This window comes from Salvelinus sp. IW2-2015, unplaced genomic scaffold (genome assembly GCF_002910315.2).
Source record: "Salvelinus sp. IW2-2015 unplaced genomic scaffold, ASM291031v2 Un_scaffold3646, whole genome shotgun sequence".
Lineage (NCBI taxonomy): Eukaryota > Metazoa > Chordata > Actinopteri > Salmoniformes > Salmonidae > Salvelinus > Salvelinus sp. IW2-2015.
In genome coordinates this window covers 32,410-39,775 of record NW_019944923.1, presented here as the reverse complement: position 1 = coordinate 39,775, position 7,366 = coordinate 32,410, and the positions used below count along the sequence as shown (strand labels likewise).

Sequence of the window (7,366 nt, the reverse complement as noted above, 5' to 3'; positions counted from 1 at the left end):
TGGCCTCAGTCTCCTGTAATATACTGCATCTCTACTTAGTGTCCTAGTTGGTTAGTCTTCTCTGTAATGTAAAACAACACAGCAGAGAGCTGGCCTCAGTCTCTGTAATTATACTGCATCTCTACTGGTAGTGTCTAGTTGGTTAGATCTTCTCTGAATGTAAACACAACACAGCAGAGAGCTGGCTCAGTCTCCGTAATATACTGCATCTCAACTGGTAGTGTCTAGTTGGTTAGGTCTTCTGTCATACTTTAATGGATTATGACTGTACCAGCATAACCAATCAATCAATCAATCAATCAATTTATTTTATATAAGCCCTTCGTAACATCAGCTAATATCTCGAAGTGCTGTACAGACACCCAGCCTAAACCCCAAACAGCTAGTAATGCAGGTGTAGAAGCACGGTGGCTAGGAAAAACTCCCCAGAAGGCCAAAACCTAGGAAGAACCTAGAGGAACCAGGCTATGAGGGGTGCCAGTCCTCTTGCTGGCTGTGCCGGGTGGAGATTATAACAGAACTATGCCAAGATGTTCAAAAATGTTCATAAGTGACAAGCATGGTCACCACGGCGGCAGTCCCGACGCATGGTCCTAGGGCCCAGGTCCTCCGAGAGAAAGAAAGAGAGAAGGAGAAAATTGAGAGAAGCCAAGATTTCAAAATGTTCATAAATGACAAGCAGGTCAAATAATAATCAGGAATAATTCTCAGTTGGCTTTTCATAGCCGATCATTAAGAGTTGAAAACAGCAGGTCTGGGACAGGTAGGGGTTCCTAAATAACCGCGGCAAACAGTTGAACTGGAATAGCAGCAAGCCAGGCGGACTGGGACAGCAAGGAGTCACCACGCCGGTAGTCCGACGTATGGTCCTAGCGTCAGGTCCTCCGAGGAGAAAGAAAGAGAGAAGGAGAAAATTAGAGAGAGCCAAGATTTTCAAAATGTTCATAAATGACAAGCATGGTCAAATAATAATCAGGAATAAATCTCAGTTGGCTTTTCATAGCCGATCATTAAGAAATGAAAACAGCAGGTCTGGGACAGGTAGGGGTTCCGTAACCGCAGGCAGAACAGTTTGAACTGGAATAGCAGCAAGCCACGGACTGGGGACAGCAAGTGTCATCATGCCCGGTAGTCCTGACGTATGGTCCTAGGCTCAGGTCTCAGAGAGAAAGAGAGAACGAGAGAATTAGAGAGAGCATACTTAAATTCACACAGGACACTGGATAAGACAGGAGAAGTACTCCAGGTAACCAACTACCCTAGCCCCCCGACACATAAACTACTGCAGCATAAATACTGGAGGCTGAGACAGGAGCGGTCAGGAGCACTGTGGCCCCATCCGAAGAAACCCCGGACAGGGCCAAACAGGAAGGATATAACCCCACCCACTTTGCCAAAGCACAGCCCCCGCCACACTAGAGGAAATCCTCAACCACCAACTTAAATCCTGAGACAAGGCCGAGTATAGCCCACAAAGGTCTCCACCACAGCACAAACCAAGGGGGGGCGCCAACCCAGACAGGAAGATCACGTCAGTAACTCAACCCACTCAAGTGACGCACCCCTCCTAGGGACGGCATGAAAGAGCACCAGCAAGCCAGTGACTCAGCCCCTGTAACAGGGTTAGAGGCAGAGAATCCCAGTGGAGAGAGGGAACCGGCTGGCAGAGACAGCAAGGCGGTTCGTTGCTCCAGAGCCTTTCCGTTCACCTTCACACTCCTGGGCCAGACTACACTCAATCATATGACCTACTGAAGAGATAAGTCTTCAGTAAAGACTTAAAGGTTGAGACCGAGTCTGCGTCTCTCACATGGGTAGGCAGACTGTTCCATAAAAATGGAGATCTATAGGAGAAAGCCCTGCCTCCCCTGTTTGCTTAGAAATTCTAGGGACAATTTGGAGGCCTGCGTCTTGTGACCGTAGCGTACGTATGGTATGTACGGCAGGACCAACTCCGAAAGATAGGTAGGAGCAAGCCCATGTAACGCTTTATAGGTTAACAGTAAAACCTTGAAATCAGCCCTTGCCTTAACAGGAAGCCAGTGTAGGAAGCTAGCACTGGAGTAATATGATCAAATTTCTTGGTCTAGTCAGGATTCTAGCAGCCGTATTTACACTAACTGAAGTTTATTTAGTGCTTATCCGGGTAGCCGGAAAGTAGAGCATTGCAGTAGTCTAACCTAGAAGTAACAAATGCATGGATTAATTTTTCTGCATCATTTTTGGACAGAAAATTTCAGATTTTTGCAATGTTACGTAGATGAAAAAAGCTGTCCTTGAAACAGTCTTGATATGTTCGTCAAAAGAGAGATCAGGGTCAAGAGTAACGCCGAGGTCCTTCACAGTTTATTTGAGGCACTGTACAACCAATCAGATCTATGTTAGCAGAAAACCCGTTTATCTTCACTCCAACATGGTGTTCAGTCAGTGTTCTAAATCGTTTCATGCAAAACTCTTCCTTGTATGTATGAACAAAAATAATTGTCTGGAAATAAAACTGTTCACATGAAAGAATAGTTAAATAATGCAGAGAGAGGAGTACACGGCTCCTTATGGGACATGGGAAGTACTATTGACTGGGCTGCTAGCTGTCTCTCTCAGAGGGGGGGGGGCGTAGGACTAGATGTCGGGAATGGATTGGGGAGTCCACTGGAGACATCTGCATCTGGCTTCCTCCTCTCATTGTGTGCATGTGTGTGTGTCTTCTCACACAACGGGACAGAACAGTGAGACTGTCGTACAGTCTGTACACCCTGACAGTCTATAGAGAGAGATTATCTCACTGGTAGTTGTTTTTCTAGCACAGTCCTCTACAAGAAACACAAGCTCACATCTCAAATCTCACACCGTTTCAATCTCTTCTCTCTCTCTCTCTCTTAAGATTCATTATATAAATAAACATGGCTTCTCTGGAGGCCAGCAATTTTAAGAAGACTGAAGTGCATTATGAGTGGGCTTATGCCTTTTAAAACAAGCACCCGGATAAAAGCCTTGAGATATTTGATTGGTTTTAATATGAAGACACTTTATTCACCTTGATGTGTGATGTATGTGTTCTGTTTAGGTGTATGTTCTCCTGTTCCTAAATACCTCGGAAATACCAAAAGCAATTGATGAGGCCTAGAAGTAAACGACTGCAATACTGGCGAATAGTGCCCCCTGGTGGATTGTATGGAAAATCAGCATCGCAAGAGAAAGTAGCCTGCCTACTCTTGCCATAACATGCAAACTTCAGGCCATCGTGCGCATGTTGATTTCTCCCCACGCTGAAAACTGTTGTATCAGTCCGCTAAACAGGAGTAGCAAAGGTTTAGTGCACTACTTGTGTGAGAGAAAAACAATGTTTTCCGTGCTGCAGAGGGCTTATATCGATCAACTAATACAGGTAAAGCCGGACTGCTCATTAGGCAGCCGCCTATGGCGCAGATTGAAGAGGGTGGCATTTTCTGAGCTAAACTGACCAAGACAGCACATAAAACCTCATAATTCTGCCCTTAAAACAATGACAATTTCTCTCAACCAGTAGCATATGGGTTTTTTAAACTGTGCCTACTTTGTCAAAGGCCGGGCGCAAAATATTTCGCTTGTCCATTCCCAGCGGCCTCTCTGGGTGCTGTTGGAGAGACGCATTACTGCTGTGCTCTACCAACGTTCCGTCAAGAAGATAATCTAACATAATCATGTATCAGATTTAGGAAATGGTTGAAAGAGTGTGTCCTTTTCTGTAGCCTACAGGCTGGATGAGACGGACACTTTTACATCATGCAGGTTTCTCCGATCAAAAAGCCTAATCTAAATGGCGCAATAAAAATAAAAAAACGAGCTGTCATGTTAACAAACAACATATCCTAAAAACAGGACAGGTCAAAATAAAATGGACAATATGGAATGGACAATCACAACTGGTGTCCAGGAGTTTTCACCCCATTGTCTGATCAGTGGTTTCAAGTTTTGTATCCGTCAATTTTAACAAGTGTATCATAGCGAAAAAGAAATACTTCTGCATTTCCCGCTGTGTAAACACATTGAAAATAGGCATCATAAAATTCAATTTCGGGCGACATGGTAGACTACACCCCAGTAAACACGAGCCAAAGTCTTTTAAGATCTATTTGTTATTTTGTCCGGAAGTCGTTGTTTTGTGTTACAAACGGTAGGCTTACCACATAGATGGGTATTCATACAATTTCAGACAACACTGTAGGCTACACCTCTGTGAGCACAGACCAACACCGATGTCTCATTTTGGTCAGTTCCTGACCGCCTTGATTTCCACATCCACGGACATTGGTTTTTTGGTCCGGTCCGGACCAAATCTGAACCGGTCATCGACATCTATGTTTGGGTAAGATTTGGTGTGGTCCAGGCCGTCCTTGATTTCAATGTCCACAGACATAGATTTTTGTTCTGTTCCGGACCAAATCTGAAACGGTTGGTTCAGATTTTGTCCGGTTGATGGCCCAAACATAGACATCTATAAATTACATATTTTCAACTTTCATTCAGAACCGAAAATGAACCTAATTTCATGTTCCGGAAAATATTGTAACGACCGTTCGACAATGCTTTTGCGGCACAGTCGATAGCGCGCTGGACTTCGGGCTAGAAGGTCGAGGGTTCGAGACCTGCTCCCTGCGTTTCTACTATACGTATTTTTCAACGTCCAGAAAAATAGTATTTTAAACTTACAGAAAATAACTTTTCATCTTTCATTCAGAACCTAACTTCAACGTCTGGAAAATAAGCATTTTAGACCAACTTAATTTAGCTTACTGAGACTTCTAGTTTTGCGGGGGGGCAATAGTTTTGTTTCTCCTTGGGCAGCATAATGGCCGGGACCAGCCCTGAATACAGGAGTAGTAAAGGTCCAGTGCACTGCTTTTGTGAAGATTATTTCATTTTATATATTTTTTATTTCAGATTTTTCAGGGGGTGCTGTAGGATGCCACACCCCTGAAAAATAACCCCTGAAAAAAAATATAAAATGAAATAATCTTCACAAAAGCAGTGCAATGGACCCTACTACTCCTGTATTCAGGGCTGGTCCCGGCCATTATGCTGCCCTACTTTCCGCAGCTATGTTTGGGTTTGTGTTAAACCAAATCTTGTGCCCTATACTTGTCTGTCCAATGCATGAAACAACAAGCTACTATCCATAGCTTGCCCATGCCATAGCAACCATCGATTTCAGAAGTTTCAAAAGAACAGAAAGGAACGATATAAAACCGTAGATTTTTTTGTTGCTGTACCGAACCAGTTCAGAACTTTATTTTGCCAGTCGGGAACAGTGGAATGGAACGAAAAAAAATGATGTTTCTTTTCAGAACGAAGCGATGGGAAATAACCCCTGGTCCAAGCACATATAGGCCATTTTTTTCCCTAAATTATGTCTATCTATGTTGTTCACTCTGAAAACGTACAGTTTCACTTTGCCTGAGCCGTGGCCTCCCTGTTCTATGGATTCTACCAAGAGGTCTGGATTTAACCATGGTTGTTGGTCCAAGCAGTATCTTTGGGCTACATAGCTGCCCTCGCCCTGCAGGACAGCATGTTTACTCTCGCTGTCCTGAAAGAGCCTCTCAGGGCTACAAAGACCCATTCACCGGTAACAGGAAGTCGCATGCTGCCTGCCACGTCAAGTATTTTGCGCAGAACGGTGTATCCGTTTGCTCATGCATTCAAAACTAGTCTACACATTATCCAGTGGCAGAGATCCTTATCTGTCCTGACAGAGCAGAGACAAAGGAACTTGATGTTTACCTGAGAATGGGGCCGACTGGTTTTTTCCACAGCAGAGGGATAAAGAAGGAGGATCGTAACTTTTCTCCTTGGAAACCCAGGTGAAAGACATCCGTTATCTGAGTTCTAGACTACACCAGGTGAATGGAGAGAACGGTTATTCTGAGTTCTAGACTACACCAGGTGAATGGAGAGATCGGTTTATTCTGAGTTCTAGACTACACCAGGTGAATGGAGAGAACAGTTATTCTGAGTTCTAGACTACACCAGGTGAATGGGAGAAACAGTTTATTCTGAGTTCTAGACTACACCAGGTGAAGGGAGATTGGTTATTCTGAGTTCTAGACTACACCAGGTGAATGGAGAGATCGGTTATTCTGAGTTCTAGACTACACCAGGTGAATGGAGAGGAGAATGTGACAGAGAGGTGGACATTACATTTCTAGAACTTCTGGAGTTAATGAAGAGGGTGCTGGATAACTTAATGGAAATAAGGACTGGACGTTTGACTGTATTTCATGGAGATAACTCAGTGGCTTACCCAGTGGGTAACAGGGGTCGTTCTACCTCTCCCAGAGCTGCTAAGGGCCCCGATCTGCTCCGAATCAAAACACGTAGAGTGATTGTTCTGAGAACGTCATGTTTCGCTGCTCTCGGCGGTGCTCTCTTTTTCCTCCTCGGAGTGTGTTTGCTCAATCTCCCGGAGCCGCGAGAGCAACCCTTCCCTCTGACTGGAGGTGAACCCAGAGATGTCACCCTTCTTCTGTGGACGCCCCCTTCGGCCGTTACCGCAGACTGCCATTCCAAGGAGAAAAGTTACGGTCCTCCTTCTTTATCCCTCTGCTGTGAGAAAAACCAGTCGGCCCATTCTCAGGTAAACATCAAGTTCCTTTGTCTCTGCTCTGTCAGGACAGATAAGGATCTCTGCCACTGGATAATGTGTAGACTAGTTTTGAATGCATGAGCAAACGGATACACCGTTCTGCGCAAAATACTTGACGTGGCAGGCAGCATGCGACTTCCTGTTACCGGTGAATGGGGTCTTTGTAGCCCTGAGAGGCTCTTTCAGGACAGCGAGAGTAAACATGCTGTCCTGCAGGGCGAGGGCTGCTATGTAGCCCAAAGGTACTGCTTGGACCAACAACCATGGTTAAAACCCAGACCTCTTGGTAGAATCCATAGAACAGGGAGGCACAGGCTCAGGCAAAGTGAAACTGTACGTTTCAGAGTGAACAACATAGATAGACATAATTTAGGAGAAAAAAATGGCCTATACTGTGCTTGGACCAGGGGTTATTTTCCAATCGCTTCGTTCTGAAAAGAAACATCATTTTTTTCGTTCCATTCCACTGTTCCCGACTGGCAAAATAAAGTTCTGAACTGGTTCGGTACAGCAACAAAAAAATCTACGGTTTATATCGTTCCTTTCTGTTCTTTTGAAACTTCTGAAATCGATGGTTGCTATGGCATGGGCAAGCTATGGATAGTAGCTAGTTGTTTACATGCATTGGAYAGACAAGTATAGGGCACAAGATTTGGTTTAACACAAACCCAAACATAGCTGCGGAAAGTAGGGCAGCATAATGGCCGGGACCAGCCCTGAATACAGGAGTAGTAAAGGTCCAGT

General features: G+C 44.7%; 1 long non-coding RNA gene across 1 annotated transcript in view; it reads left to right on the top strand.

The window, feature by feature from the left end:
* The window catches only part of LOC139025963 (uncharacterized), an 8,633-nt gene extending 2,123 nt beyond the window's left edge, over positions 1-6,510 (top strand). The window contains exons 2-3 of the long non-coding RNA XR_011477660.1: positions 5,880-6,009; positions 6,095-6,510. This is a non-coding gene — a long non-coding RNA (uncharacterized lncRNA). The remainder of the gene's footprint in view (positions 1-5,879; positions 6,010-6,094) is intronic.
* Positions 6,511-7,366: the final 856 nt, after the last annotated feature.